Source organism: Zonotrichia albicollis, chromosome 5, assembly GCF_047830755.1.
Source record: "Zonotrichia albicollis isolate bZonAlb1 chromosome 5, bZonAlb1.hap1, whole genome shotgun sequence".
NCBI classification, from domain to species: Eukaryota; Metazoa; Chordata; class Aves; order Passeriformes; family Passerellidae; genus Zonotrichia; species Zonotrichia albicollis.
In genome coordinates this window covers 24,437,070-24,453,073 of record NC_133823.1, presented here as the reverse complement: position 1 = coordinate 24,453,073, position 16,004 = coordinate 24,437,070, and the positions used below count along the sequence as shown (strand labels likewise).

The 16,004-nt window shown below is 42.4% G+C and overlaps 1 protein-coding gene across 2 annotated transcripts in view; it reads right to left on the bottom strand.

The window, feature by feature from the left end:
* The window catches only part of LOC113458963 (CXXC-type zinc finger protein 4), a 184,918-nt gene extending 169,161 nt beyond the window's left edge, over positions 1-15,757 (bottom strand). For both annotated transcript variants that reach the window (XM_074541090.1, XM_074541091.1), the window contains exons 1-3: positions 15,352-15,757; positions 10,235-10,265; positions 6,480-6,537 (exon numbers count right to left, since the gene is read on the bottom strand). The gene's annotated coding sequence lies outside the window, so the exon portion shown is untranslated. The remainder of the gene's footprint in view (positions 1-6,479; positions 6,538-10,234; positions 10,266-15,351) is intronic.
* Between the last annotated feature and the right edge of the window lie 247 nt (positions 15,758-16,004).

Sequence of the window (16,004 nt, the reverse complement as noted above, 5' to 3'; positions counted from 1 at the left end):
TAAAATTATACAGGCCACTTGAATTCTATTATTTTGTAATTACTCAGTGGTTGTCTTTACAACATCAATGTTCTTTTAATGTATGTTTTCAATGTGAGGTTTCCTTGGGGTTTGGGTGTTTTAGAGTTATGGCAGATAGGAAGTCAATTTCTTGATCCCAGGTAGGACAGAAGGAGTTTTTCTTTATAGACAAGATTCTAAAGTAGCAACTATGCACATATTCCCTGTTCACGATTCTACTGTGTATGCCAGGAACATATACAGAGAAGAGGATATTTTAATGACTACTCTTTGCACGGTATTTGCAGTCCCAAGACTAAAATCATTCACACGTAGAAACAATGAAGTCTTAATCCTACCATCAAAGCAATTAATGAAAATAGAGCACGTTAACTTAGTATTTCAGTCAGAATTGATTCCTAGAAGATAGCACTCTCCTCTCTCACAACTCAGTTATTAATACATATATAAGTACCAATGTGACAAGCACTTCAGATATACCTTGACATATATATTTACTGTCACTCAAAATGACTCACAATCCATCCTATTTTATAAAATATCTTATCCATGCTTCTAATTTTCTTATGAGACTGTCATATGGAACTGTGAGAAAAATGTCCATGAAACAGAGATATATAATTCTGATGGATTTACCTTATTCATTAAGCTTTTTATCACATCAGAGAAAGAAATTAGTTTGTATTACTTATTTTTAACAAGTCCATGCTGCCATCTATTTACCACCCATATTGCTGTAGTTGCTTCCAAACTGATTGCTTTACTGATAACTCCAGCAATGTGCTAGGTATTGAATTCAAATTTAATGCACTGATTTGAAATGACCAGATTGTCTCCGGTTCTCATTGGCAGTTAACAGCTGCTCACCTCCACAAACTGAAAAATTCAAGTAACAGCATTAGTGTATTTTACATTATTGTATGTGTTAAGTTTCTCAGAGGGATTTCCCAGCCTCATACATAGAAATCATCAAAGCATTTTTGCTACCACAATTAGCAGTGGGCAGAACAAATCTGTCAGCAGTATCTTGTACTGCCGGAATATAGTCAAATTTCTAACAGAAAAAAAAAGTTTCCCAGCAGTTTCAGTTTAACAGGGGATTGAGTTAACAACCCTTGAGTTACAGTTCGTACAGGGAGGAGAGCCACCTAGTAGTGTCATGGTAAAACTATACAGAGGAGTCTTATCAGCATCTGGTATGTGGTACTAGCGCTATTTCTTGCCCATACTCTCGTGCTATGCAGATTACTTCAGCAAAAGGCACCAGTGTGCTTCAGGTAAGCCAGCTCAAGTTAAAAATATTAATAGTAATGCATTTACTTGTAAGTAGCTATACTTTGTTATTTTTCTCTCACCTCTGTTTGAATCCATAGCAATAAATTGTATCAATACAGGCTGGTGCATTTTTTACATGTGACTTCTTTACAAGGAACTAGAGTAACTGTACAGTGAGGGCAAGGCCTTTTAAAAACTTCCAGCAAATCCTTGCATTTACTGGAAAGTAAAACTGTACACTGTATGGAACAGGGCAGATGCCCTCAAAATGAAAAGCAACAATACAAGCTCTGTCAAAAGTAAAATTTTGGGTCCAGAGAAATTACCCACTTCAGGCACTGGAAGCAGTCCTGCATGACAGTTAGCACTTTGACCTGAATGGGAGCCAGTCACAAGCTGTGGTAGCACACATTTTACAGAAGACACTTGGTCCCTCATTCCCCCTCAGAGAGCAAAAACCATAAATCATATCCTCTGTAGGAAAATACAATGTAAATTCAATTTGAACAAAGCCAGAAATATATTTGTAAATGTCCAATTCACATGAAAAAAAAAATTATCCCTTTTCAGAGGGTTTACAGTCAATATTAAACTAGTGAGCACAAGAGCTGAAGATATTGATAGCCAGTAATGCAGATGAGATTGCTGTTAATTGTTAACATCTCCTGGGCTGCGCTTCCTATGTCCCTGCACAGATGATGAATAAAATTATTTACCTATTCAAGTAATGAGAACTAGGCATTTTGATATCTCCATACACGGTAACTCAGACCTCCTCTGAGACCCCTACCTGTAATTAGGAACAGATGTAGGATCTTGTTCCTGAATTGATAAAAACAAATTTCAGCCCTCCTATGATAAATTGCCTAGTGGCACAGTGATGAGAAGAATACCTCTGCAGAAGAATTCTCCTTCAGACACTGGATCTAATCAGCTTCCCTCTGGCTCAAGAAACCTCCTATTTTAGATCCAGTGCTTTTCCATCACTGTTTTGGGACACTCACTGAAACACAGGTGACACAGCAAGTGCATAACAAGAAAGTGACAAGCAGTGTTTATATATGGCTTCACCTCTGATAAAGAAAACCATGTATCTGTACCCTTCAAAACCACAGCAATTCTCTAATGCTTCTCCATGATGGAGTAATTTAAAATTAAGAATACACCACTTCGTATGCTTTCAGCAACAATCCTCACAGTTCAGCATGTGCAGCTGGGGAACATTCTTCAAATTATTTCATGGGGGAAATTTAAGATGCCATTCAGCATAACATACTCTATTCTCCAAATGTCACACTACTGCAGGAGAACACGCCCACCACCAAGGTTTCATAAGCTGAAAGTAGCTGCATTTCTTACTTTGCATCAGCTGGCTGAAATAACCCAATGGGAATAGGTACTGCCCATTCTCTTGCTCTCACACACAGGGACCAAGAGCTCTGTATTGTCCCAGTAGAGGAATGAATGTTCTAAAAGGAATTTGCCATCTATCCATGTTGCAGGCTGATCCTTCCCCAGTCAGATGCATCACTTGGACTACCCCATGTGCTCCTGTGCTGGCCCCATCGGATACTCCAACAATAACAGGACACAGGGGGCCTAGGGCAGGCCCAACCATTCACAGCACTAGACCTGGAGAAGTTCAAATAAGCTGCTGTGCTCATTTTCATCGAGTGACAAGTAAAACTGCCTTCTTTCATGTTCCTTTCCTGACCACTAAATGTCCCTCACTTGATTTACCCTCAACCAGCAAAGCTTATAATTCCCACTGGCTACTGGCATAGGTGACTAAAATTATGCCTTGAGAAAACCCAGCAGAGCTGCAGCTCCTTTGGTCTGTAGAATAGAGACCGAAATTTGTATTTACTGAGGTCACCTCAGTACAAGAAAGCTTCACCGCTTTCATTTAAATCTGACTGAAACAATTCAAGTTAAACTGATGTGAATGCCTTCATACATCTTTATTTAAAGATGTTAAATGGGAGTTTACTTGATTTCAAACCTAATCCAAATCTAAAAGAAGTGACCAGATGAAATAAGACTGTCCATGCCACATTTTCCATTGGTTTAACTAAGCAGGCTTACCAGTAATCTTCGTACAACTCCCTCATGTATACATGGTCTGAAAATACATTCACTCTCCAGCATTACCCTGCTTCATGACAGGAGAATTTGCAGCTGGAAGGGGCTCAGGGGAACCTCAGTGCCTGGAAATAAAAGAACTGTGGGGGAGAATCATAGCTGCTGTGCTCACCAGCCCTCCATGGACATTGCCTAAATTACCGTAATTAATATAGGGGAATATTTCTGCGCTCCTCGGTAGTTTATAAATGTTACAAAAAAAGGAATGTTTTATATGTCCCCTGACGGGTTTTAAATGTTAATAAATGATGTGCAAAGAGGTATTTTACATCTCTCTATTTAACAGTGAGCTGACAGCTGCAATTATAGGCCAGTCTCTGACCCCAGCAATTAGGAACCTGAGGAGTAAATGGAGTAACTTTGTTCCAGAATAACACAGTGCATTGGGATGCTGACTCAGCACTTAAACATCCAAACACAGAACCAAGGTGAGACATTTCTGACACCCTGGAATCTCCCTTTTGCTGCAGTGCTCACTTGCCAGTCCCTGGTACCTGCTTACTTTGTCACCAAAGACCCAGTGCCACTCTTCCAGGGGTAGCTTGTCATGTTACAGCTACAGGAGAGAGAATGGAGCAAGCAGGCAATTTGCTGTATTGCTCCTCTGCTGTGGACCAGAAAAAGAGCAGGAAGACTCAGCAGGACAGCAGAAGAAGATAGGGGTGCTGCATGTGTCACTGCATGCTCTTTCACTTTCTTTTTGGCCAAAACTCTATTACTACTGAAACTGCAGCATTCTCTCAGGAATGAGGTTTCTGTGCCTGCACAACTACCTGCACCAGTATGAAGAGTCTAGAAAGAGCATCTCTATCCTTTCAAAAGGTAGCAAAGTGACTGCTCAGGAATGTGTGTCCCAGCAGAAAGCCCCTCTAGGTCTCAGTAAGCCCTAGCTCCTACCCTTCCCTTTGCTCTGCCCAGCCCTCAGCAGAAGAGAGCTCTGTGAAGTTTAAGGGAGCTTGAAGCAATATTTTAGCTACCTGTGTTTCAGGTTAAAATCTTTGTTGCAAAGAAACAGCAGAGGAAAAAATCTTTGTTTTTTGCCAAGGCCCTAAATGTGCTTACAACACTGTATTCCTGCACATCTCTGTATTTTCACCTTCTTCTCCCTTTTACCCAAAAATAACCTTTGGTCTTGATCCTTAAACTGGCTGTGTTCACTGTTGTTAGTGTGCACATTCATTATCCCTGTTAACCACCGAGGTACTGCCTAAGGCAGCACACAGCTGTTTTGAGGCACTTTAGTCCATGCTGTATGTGCTGTTTCACTCCATAGGAACTGCACCCCACTGACAACAAAAGGCAACACTGACACTGAATGAAACCAAGCAGAACTGTGAGTAGCATCTTGCATTTCCACTACATCCTCACAAAGGCTGAGGAATGGGATTTACAATTCTATTCCAACAGTGTAGTATTTTGCCATTGACAACCTCTTGCTTTCTTTTATTTTAGAAGGGCAGAAGCCAAAAGTATAATATATTTTATTTATTAGGAAAAAGAATTTTCTTTATTATTTCCCACCTTTTTTTCTTACATGAGGGGTTGTAACTAATTTCTTTCCTCCTCCACTTTCTAGTGGTGGATTGCGACAGGCTTAGCTCAGCTATTAGAATTACAGGAGTTTTTTATTAGTGGTCCACAAGTGCACCTCTGCAAAATTAGAAGAAATTTTGAGTGGAAAGAACAAACTTCATTTTCAGGTTTGGACAGAATTAGGTTAACATTTTCAGGGCATTTGTGCTGTATCAAATTATAGGCAAGCACCATTTAACATCCTTAATTCATATATTCCTTCTGTTTTGCACAAAGGTTTCTCAGCTGTGTTGTCTTAGGCATTACAATCTTGTAAAAGTCAGAGTCTTTAGTACAGAATTTCTTGGACTAAGTTATAGCTGTTCATCAATTCCAGTCTGTGTTTGGTTTTGCATTTCTTCTGGCTTGCATTAACTCATATATAAATGATTATGACAGCCCTTTCATTCTTTAGAACTTTACTGTTATTGATTATGGACGGGTTTCCAGAGCTTTTCAACAATAGGGACCACATGTTATTACAGAGTTTGTCTTAGGCATCATGTTCATCTCACTCTAGATGGCATATGTCAAGCACATTCATATTAAGTCAAATAACATTGCTTTGGCTACTACAGACATTATTTACAATGAAGCATGACAGTATGTTATTATATTTGTCTGTCTAGATATTATAATTGCCTGTTAATTAAATTTAGTTAATAAAATGGGTAGAAGCAGCACTGCCATATGGCTAGTCATGTCTCCATGAACAATGGCTATAGGTACTGAAACTTAGCTTGAGAATGAACAACCACAAGTGTGTGGTAAAATCTTCCAGTGTCTAGAGACACCAGAACTCAGGCACAGCCAGGTACTGAAAGCTGTGGCACTAGGAGGGACACCTGCCTGAGCCTGGTGCCCTTCAAAACCAAATCCCACAAGTGCTGGAGGTTATCCCCTCACAGGACCCCCTCACACAGCCCAGTCTCTGAGAAGCAGCACATACAGCCCAGCTACTTTTATACCTCTAACTCAAGGTGGGGGAAAACAATATTGTGCGCACCTCCTTGAAGGATTGCCAATCCCTGCAGCCAGGAGATGAGGTCATACAGTAAGGAAGGCCAACAGCAGTTCAACAGAGAGTGCTGGATCTTCTTAGCTCTAACTATTGTGCAGCCCCATCTAACCAGCTGCTATTCTGCTGTCAGCCACAGCCAATAGTCAAGACCAAAGAACAGAGATTACACATCCTGTCTCAGTTGCAATCTATTTCTTATGCTACAGCACTTCAGTGACATTCACAGGATATGTCCTAAAAGTGTCTCACTCCTGCACAATCAAAATAAAGTCATTCAGCAATGGCTCATTTGCTGAAATATAAACATTGCACATGGCTTGTATTTGAAAGAGTAGGATTTTCCTATAGGGAAAAGTTATTTGCCATGGACTTGACTAATTTTGCAAGTTCTCTGTTTATTAATAAAACACAATTCTTTCACATTTACAAACACAGTAATAATACTTACCATCTTATGGGCTGCTGTGAGACATAATCCACTGATTCTTCTGAAGTGCCCAGAGATCCTCCAAAGAATGCAATTTGAAAATAAAATTGTCATTAGTACATGTGAGAGATGTTTTATATTAATCTCCACTCTCCATTACACAAATGACTGATTCTGTGTACAAGAGCAAATCTCACCAGATTTTGGTATACCTCAGTGGTGCCAGGAACCACATTACTCTTACCCATATTTCTGCTTTAGATTCTTTTCTCTAAAACAACACCTAAGAATTTCATTCAAAAATAGAAGCCTCACTAGGGAAAGTAAATTTGTGCACTTGTCAAACCCACAAAAATTATATAATTCCACAATATGAAAGTTGTAACAAGTGAATTCACAAAGTAGTATCAGGCACTGCTATATACATGCTGAAGGTGATATTGTTGTTTGGACTTAACTATTTCTTTTCATTGGATTGCAGGAGAATCCACACCAACTAACATCACTAGACACATCACCTACATGCCTGACATTAGAAGGCATTTATAGCCCCAGGATGCAACAAATTATAAATTTAAACCTACTTCAAACTAGATGGAGTAACTTCAGACAAGTTGAATGCCTCCATGGAAATATTTTCCCAAATTTTGCTCACCCTTGAAAATGAGTACATTATAAATCAGGAGAGCTAAGCTGGATTTCCATGTCTGCCACAAGACCTCAGTATGATCCCAAGCCAATACCAGACAAAGGATTTTCTGGCATCCCAACCACAGGTAGGGAGCTGTACCACCTGGAAGCATCCAATCCAACTTGCAGCTTTGAGAAACTTCTTTCAATCCCTCTCTGCCCCTATAAAGCGGGGGTCATGTTTCTGTCTCTCATATAATGTATAATTGGGCTGCTTAATGCATTGGGACACTAATCTCAGCCCTTATGAACAAAGGGAGAACAAGCACATGAGGACACCTCAACAGTGACTACTGTGTATCTACATGCTGCTCACAGAGACAAAGAAAAGCCTCCCCAAAATACACAATTTGAAATGCCAGTCTGTTGAACCGGCTTGCAAGCTTAAAAAATGCCCCTCTGGGCCCCCATTCTTCTTGTCCCTTTGTAATCTCAACACACATATTTACTACAAGGACGCCAGGAGCGGAAAGAAGGGGCACCTGGTCCACAGTTTTTGCAAGAAACTCAGCTCAAAACAGGTTTCTAATCCAAGAATTGTATTCTATTTTTTATTACACCCTTTATGCATTCCTAGACTTCAGCTAGATTAGAAGTGGATGAGCCAAAGCAAACACATGTGCACATACACACAGAGTGCTAGGTGCATTTTTCTGTGTGAGAGAAGAGAGTTTGCTTTTCCAGTCTTTCTGCATCTGTAAGCAGGAAGGCTTAAAAACCTTGTAAAGAAAGTCTGTTCCCATGAGAATTCCTGCCTTACTCTCTGCAGATTAAAAGAAGCAATTTCTGCCTACTGTGCATGGGAATCCCTGTATTTTGGCATGGTTTTAACACCAGCATCATTAGAAACATTGATTTATTTTAATTGTCACCTTCTATCCTACACTGCCGAATGCAGTCAGAATGTCAATTCTTTATCAATGTGAGCTGTTGACATGGAAACAGATCTGCTGAAATGGAAGCAGTAAGAAAAGATGTGTTACTCCTCCAAGTTATACTTAGAAGTGGTAAATCTGTGTGTGCCAAAACATATTTAAATACTCGATAAACTACACAGAAGAAATAAACTATTTGGGGTGACAGTCATTTTAGTTGTTTACATCATAGACTGCATTTAGAAAATCTCCAGTGTTACTATAGTAACAGCTTTTGCTTAAACGTAGTTGTGGACGCACTTAAGGTATGATCTAAATTAACTGGAGATGGCGGAACAAAACTGGGCAGCAAGTGCTGAAGGAGTGACTGGCTGCTTTGTATCAGCCTGTCCTATCTGCTGCAGCACCAGCAAGGGTACAGCCAGAGTACTGTGGAGAACAGACACCTTGCCTCATCCTCGTCCGTGCTCTCAGAGAGCACCTGAAGCAGCTGACAGACTGCACCAGGTAGGCTTTAGAGATAAAGGAAAACAGAGCTGCTTATCCCCACGCAGCTTGGTGCATCCCAGAACTGCTTGTTCCCTCCCCTCTGGTCACCAGATAGGTAATGGGGAGAGGAGGCAGGCAAACAAAGGAGCCTCTAAGAGGTGCTGAAGGCCTCTTTGCACGTCTGGCATAGTTTGTGGCTTTCCTCTTTGAGATCTCTCCCAGGGAAGGAGCAGAGCTGCAGAAAGGCAAGAGTGTGGCACAAGCCTTCTGCCAAAATCTGCGCCTTGGAATGGACACTGCCTCACAATTAACTTCACACAGCTAAGAAACTGTCCTAAAAGATGCAGTGCAGACCTTTGACCAGCACTACATTTCCACTAGAAAGATTAAATCTCTCTGCTGCTAAAGCTAGTTTCATAGTCATAGGGAACAAGGCCAGAGGGGCAACTGTGATCTGCTGTTCTTAATAGGGATTAAAGGAACCTATGGTCTCCTGCACACCTGCCTCCAACCTGAAAGCGAGCGGTGAGAAGGAGATCACTCAGGAGAAAATTGAAGGAGAGGCTCCTCTGCCCTCTTGCCAGATGCCAGGGCAAGGGGCAACAGAAGGAAAAGACACATTTGAAGCAACTTCTCTGAACAGGATCATGGAGGCATTGGAGCCCGACAATGTTCAAAGCTCATGGATCCCAGCAATGCTGTGAGGCAGTGCAGTTTTGAACTTGCCTAGAGCAACCCACCCCCGCTCCCACTTCAACTGTGGTATCAAGGCATGCAGATTTTTTTCTTCTTTTCTTCCCTTTTCCACTTTCCACATTTCTGCATGATTTTAAACCACCCAAAAGCCTGTGCATCAATTAATGAGAGAAGGAAGGACACACACCATTAATTACACACCGGCCTGTAACATGGACATAGGATATGGCATAACATTCTAAAAATAGGAAGGCCTTCCTTGTTTAGGTCAAATTTCATTTGAATTCCCACAATAAAGCAGCTGATATTAAACAATGAAGCATCACTGTTTCGCCTCAACAGGTGTTCCAGACAGATCTGCTATAACTTAATCCACACAACAAAACACAAAGCCAAGGAATGTGTGTTTATGTGAGCGTGAGACTAAATAGTGCTTCAAACTTCTGCAGCATTTATCAACCCAAATTACTCTACATACATATACTAACTTAAATGCTTCCATCTGTATTGTTATCTTACTCCATCTGTATTGTTATCTTGTATTTTGGTGAGATTCATGAGGTGTTGGGTTAGATGCTGGGCCAAATTGCTGATATAACTCCCTGCAGTCAGATGAGGAGACAGGTTGCTGGCTGTCATAGCTTTTCACAGAATTCTGCTTTTCTTAAATAGGGATGAGGGAACAGAGCTGGAAAAGAAAAGGACCTGTACTGCATGTCTGTAGGTACAACTGCTCTAAACAGCTTGGCCTTCTGAGTGGGTTAGCAGAGTATTTCTAGGTCACTGAAGCATGGATATTGGTGGCATACAAACTCCTTGGAATGAGGGACATCGTCTGTCTGAATCTGCTTGTAGGGGAAACGGAACACAATGATGAAGGAGGAATAAAAGCATCTTGCTTACACACAGTTTTCAAACAGGAAGTAGTAATTTGCAGATGAGAAAACAGTTGTAGGAAAAAAAAAAACAAACCAGAAACTCAAACCACTTTTTCTCACATGCACATGCATCCACAAAGCCTCCTACCTTCTTCTTCATCCTCTGGAGAGGCCTGTGGCTGCAAGAAATGCATATTGCAGAGGGACAAAGAAAAAAATTACAGTAGAACCATTAGTGCATATTCCTACACTTTTGAAACCTGCCCCAGGGGCAACTTGGCTTCTAGTTAAAACACATAAGATCATCATATTCAAAGCCTCATCTGAAAACATAAATTATGATCTTATCCCATGCTAACAGCAATAGAAGCAGCACTTTCTATCTATGTCTCCATCTTCAACATTAGAAACCAAAGGAACTGTTTTCTAATGTCCCTTATACATCTGAGGAGCAGATGGATCTTGAAAGCCTCAGTCTTTTGATCCTACATAAATTGGATGCTTTTGACAATGTCACCCAGAATTTTCACATCAGTCCATGGAAAACAATCTAAAAAAGAGGATAATTTTGATTTTCCTCCTGACTCAGCAGAGAAGATAATTATAAATGGAAAATGAGTGTTCTTGAGGGTAAATATATCTGCTGTAATGCTACTGCCAACTGAATTAAGGTTTGCCTGCTGCAGTAAGGTGTATGCTAACTTGGCTGGAGGAAAACTAAGACTTGTCAGTTTTCAGACGTCACTAGTGATCCTTTCTATGTTATAATTCACTATTTTAGAGTATAAAAACCAGGGGAAGAGAAGGGAATTATTTCCTCTGCCTTTTGTTACAACTGAGAGCAGCAAAAGAATACAGTAGCACCACAAGAAACTGAGGCAAGTGGGTTCTTTTCATAGAGCAGTTGTGGTTGGAAAGCACCTCTGAAGATCATCAAATGCAACACCCCTGCTCAAGCAGGTTCATCTAGAACCCACCTCCACATCAAATCCAAATGACTCCTCCTACTGACTGGTAACATGAAGCAGCTTATTTTCTCAGGTGCTCTTCAGTCTAAACACGACTTCCACCTCTGGAACTGGAAGAATTCCTCATGTCAAGCAAGCACAGACAAGCTATCATCCAGCAGTGATAGCTCAACACTGATTGAAAGTCTCATTCATCAGGGGGAAGAATTGCAGGGTTTCTTTTTAAATTAACACAAAGGGAAAAAAAAAAGATATTTGTCCAGACCCAGTTGCTTTTTCATTCCTCCAGCAGCTGCTAGTTTGAGAGAATTTTAAAGAGTTGCCCTTTATGAAATGAATTGGTAATCACAGCTCTGTGCCTCACACACAGCAGACTGGTAACAGGATAAAGCCTTTCACCTCAAAGGCCGTGGTACAAATTCAGCATAATCCTCAACTTCATAAACACCATCACTACATGATGGGCATTTGATTGTTATCACACAACAAATCAGGTGTTTTTCCTTGTAGGAAAGTATTCATGCCATAGACAACATACTAATTATTGTCAATAATTAGCAGCACTCTTGGCAGTGGCAGTAAAGAGACCTGTAGAAAATTGCCCATTTGTTCATCCCTTGGGGGTTGTCATCTCAAGGCAGGGGGTCAGGCCCTTCAGTCATTGTGGTGCTTCTTGTAGCTCTTTCCCACCCCGGGTACATTTTGTGGGCAGGCAGAGTTCAGCCTCCAGAGCTGCCAATCTCCACTTTTATTACCGTTAAATTACTTTTGTTTCAAATGCTGGAGGCAACTTTGAATGCCGGCTCTAATTAGATTGTAATTGTTTGGAGATCTGAGCAATTGTGGCAGATTTGGGTGGAGACTTTGGTGGCCTTTAATATTTGTGCAAATAGGTTTCACAAGCACAAAACCTGCAGCTGCTTGTAACACTGGGCATTTTCTTTAAAAATTTATACTATTGACCATCTAAGCCAGGCAGGAGAAATTTTGGATTTCAGTGTGTGGAGTGATCTGCAAAATCCTTGTCCAAGCAGACAGCTTCACAGGTCAGGCAGTTTTCAAGAGCCCAGGATGTTTTGGTACAAACAGAAGAAGGTGAGTTTAATTAGGAACAAATATTTTTGTACAAGCAGAAGAAGGTACACTGACCTAAGCAAGAACACACAGCAGAAAAGATATATAGATAGATATAGATATATCTCTATATATAGCCATATTTTCAAAACTAAAAAAAGCCACACACTAAAAGGAAATAAATTACAGATATACACAAGAGTAAACACCACCATTTTGCCTTAGAAGCCTTATCTTTCCCTTAAGAGAAAAATACTCATGAACAGTCCAGAAACTCCATGGCCTGTTGCTGAATACCATTATTGCTCTTCCTTTAGGAAGCCACAGACCCCCTCAAATACAACACAGTCCAGAGATCTGCAGGGAAATCCTAAGGATCTGAGAGGGAACATTTAAAGGCCAAGGAGCTTCTGCTAGGAGACCCCGTGCTTTCACGTAATCTCCTGAGGTCTACCTGTCATAATGACAACATTACCTCCTCATGCAGCTCCAGGGAGTGCTGTGCAAATATTGGATTATCTGGTTCAATGGCCAAACAAAAAAACAATCATGGGCAGAAAAATTTTCAGTTGAATCTACCTGAAATAAAAGCTAAGAGGGTGGTTTGGCTAAGGGAAAGAAAAAGCACACCAAACAAAAAAATACAACAGAAAAGGAAATGTTTTAAATGTCTTTAAATTAGCAAATATTTACTGCTCCCTATTATTTACTCTGATCCTTATTTTTTACCTAGAAAGAAAAAAAAAAATGCCCACAAAATTATTTTTTTTTTTTAATATTTCCTTTTAGCCTTTTCTTTGATTTGGGGAAGGTTTTTTTGTAAGAAACATCACCATATTTGACATCATACCAGAGCAGATCTGCCCTCCCTGAGAGAAAACCTTCAACTTAGAACCCTTTGCTGAGCTCTGGCTACAGGAAGAACTGTAGAGGCTGAACTCCAGACATCCAGCGACCACAGTTTTGTCCAAGAAGAATCAATTTTCAGTAAGAAAGCTCACCAGTTCCATCAGTATGAATTAAAAATGTGATTGATGGAGGTCTTTTTTCCCCACAAAGAGGACCAAATACCATCCTTTGAAGGATGGACAAGCAGCCTCACCATAAGTAGTGACCCCTTCGTTTAGTTCTCCTGTAAGCTCCAGCTGCAGTACCCATGGGAAATGAAGGGTACAGATGGATTCCACTGGTGGCAGCAAAGTCCATGAGATGCCACAGGCACATTTCCACAAGTTTCAGTAGCTTGTTGAAGCTTGTGCATCTGGCAGAAAGCACACTTGGAAACCCCTGTTTGTCTCAGTTATCCGACCACTGTATGAGGACTGGTGGGGTTGGTGGCTGGCTCGTTCCCTTCCACAGAATCAGCTAAATTGGACTCAAGAGCTTCTGCAGCCAAATTGATTTTACTAAATACCAAGAGATACCCTCTAATACATACACCAAATTTAATTTGCTCAAGAGGAAAAAAGAGAAAAAAGTTCCTAAGTCCTCAGACTTTTGCATTCAACACACATGTACTAGAACTGTCACCAGTAAAAACAGGCAGTAACAGTCACTAGAGGAAACAGATATGTAAGTGGATATACAAAAAAATTGAAGCAAAATTTGCTCAGAATGACAGAAGCGGAAAAGATTCAAAGTATCATAGTCAATCCTGAATCAATACAGTCCAGTCCCCCAGACTTTATTAGGCTGCTATTGACTATATCAGGGTCAATGCAAAGAAAGAGAAAAGCTATTTAAATACAGATAATAGTCAGAAAAAGTTCTGTAAAGCAAACCTCCTTAAGGTGGATGATAAACAATCCTCTCTAGGTGGCCACTAGAAGAAAAACAGAAGTATTTGAGAATGGAATACTCTTGGATGACAAGTTTACCTCAAGTCCAAATGCAGAAACAGAGAAGCAGACTAGTGTAGTTTCTCCTCAAGCCTGTTCCAGGCTCATGTAAAGGTCAAAGATTCCTTGTCCCAGTTCAGTACACAGCTATTTGCTGGGATCAGGGAGCACGTTAAAGTGAATACATGGAAGAAACCTTCATCAATCCTGCTAACATGCAACAAGAGCCCCGGCAGCAGAAGAGCAGCCCAGTCCTGTCAAAAATGGCACTACTACCTGTTGTAAAGGACTAAAAGAGTCCTTACATTACACTATGGCACAAGCAATCAGCAGAAGGTCTAATAGATGGCACCAGTACAAGACCCACCTAGATATATAAATCTGCCCTGAAGGCACAGAACTGCCCAAGAGCATGTCCATTCATCTGGCTTCAATAGCTTACTGCACACATCAAGAGACACACAAAGGCAGGTATCTGTAAAGCCAGACCATGTCTAGCATGTCTGGCAATGCATCTAATATTGTAATTCTACATCTAAGGATCAGATTGAGGGGAGCCTGCCTTTAAGACATCATTAAAACCTTTACATACACTCACACTTCACACAGGCTCAGGGGACCTCGCTGCCTCCTCAGCCATGTTCAACTAGAGAGCAGCAGTTGCAAGAAGAAGAACATCTGCTCCTCAGAAACTCTCTGTATTGCAGCTGAAAGCAAGGTGCCTGCCTTATTCACCACCTTTTCATTATTTTCATTTCTCTGACAGTCAGCTGTATCTGTTCACAGAAACGCACAATGGTTTTGTGCCACACAACTCTTCTTTCAGCAGAGTTAACTCTAGATTTACATCTGTTTAAAATGAATGTGGAAACAACTATAGAGTCCAAACCTTTAAAGGTGAGGTTGAACAATTCATCTTTTTACTTCTGGCAAACCTACAGAAGCACACCATCCCTAGCAAGATGAATTTGTGTGCTCACAGGGAGAGAAAAAATGAGTGCCTGTGTGAAGACAGAAACAGATAGTGGCCATCTGATAAGCTAGCCCTAGAGCAGGGCTTGGAGCCAGCAGGCAAAGCCTGGTATCTCTGCCCCGTTATCCCAAACACACACACATTGCAATCGAGGTCCAGGGGCCTGCACAGCCCAGGAGCAAAATCAATGTGTACCCTTTGTTCAGAGAGTGCACAGAGCAAAGGAACTCTGCCTCTCAGACAGAACCCGGGTAGATGCTACAGAAGGGAAAAGATAGCTCTTGGCAGCTTCTGCTGCTGACCAGCAGCCATGCTAAACCCCTCAACTCTTCTCCTGAGCCATGCCAACGGTGCCAATACAACCTGGACAGTCGCTGGTACTGTTACTGGCGGCGCTGGTACCCACACATACAGGGGCTTGAAGCGGGACCCAGGTGCTCCAATTCTTCCCTCAAACACCACCCGGCCGCAAGCAGCATCTGCAGCAAAACATCGCCTTGAGCACGGCACAGGAACACACACGGTCTGCGGGGTGGCGGCCGAGACACGACCGACCTTGCGTTTACTCAGGGCAGGCTCCGGCGGCGGCGCCCCGAGCCCGGCCGCCGCGGGCGGAGGCACCGCATCCCAGGGATCCCCATCCCGCCCTCCGGAGCACCGCGGCGAGCCGAGGCATCCCTCGCCTCTGCGGGAATGACGCCAGCTCTCGCACGCGGCAGCGCCAGGGCTACGTGCGCCAATTACCGCCACAAAGGAGCTTTTACCGCTCTATTATTAACCCGGGGGCGGCGGGCGCCGCTCCCGCTCCCTCACGCCGGGGACAACATGGCGGCCGCGCCCCCCGCGGCGGGAGGCGGGCAGGGGCGGCGCGGCGCGGCCCGCCCAGCGGCAGCACCTGCCCGGCCGCGGCGGCGGCTCCCCCGCTGAGCCGGCGGCAGCGCCCGCCCAGGAATTACGAGCCGGCGGGGGGATGTCGGAGGATTATGGAGGAGCCGCGCGTCGGCTCCAATTAGGATCAACGCGCCCGCCGCCCCCGCGCCGCCGCCGCAACGGCGGGGCCGCAGC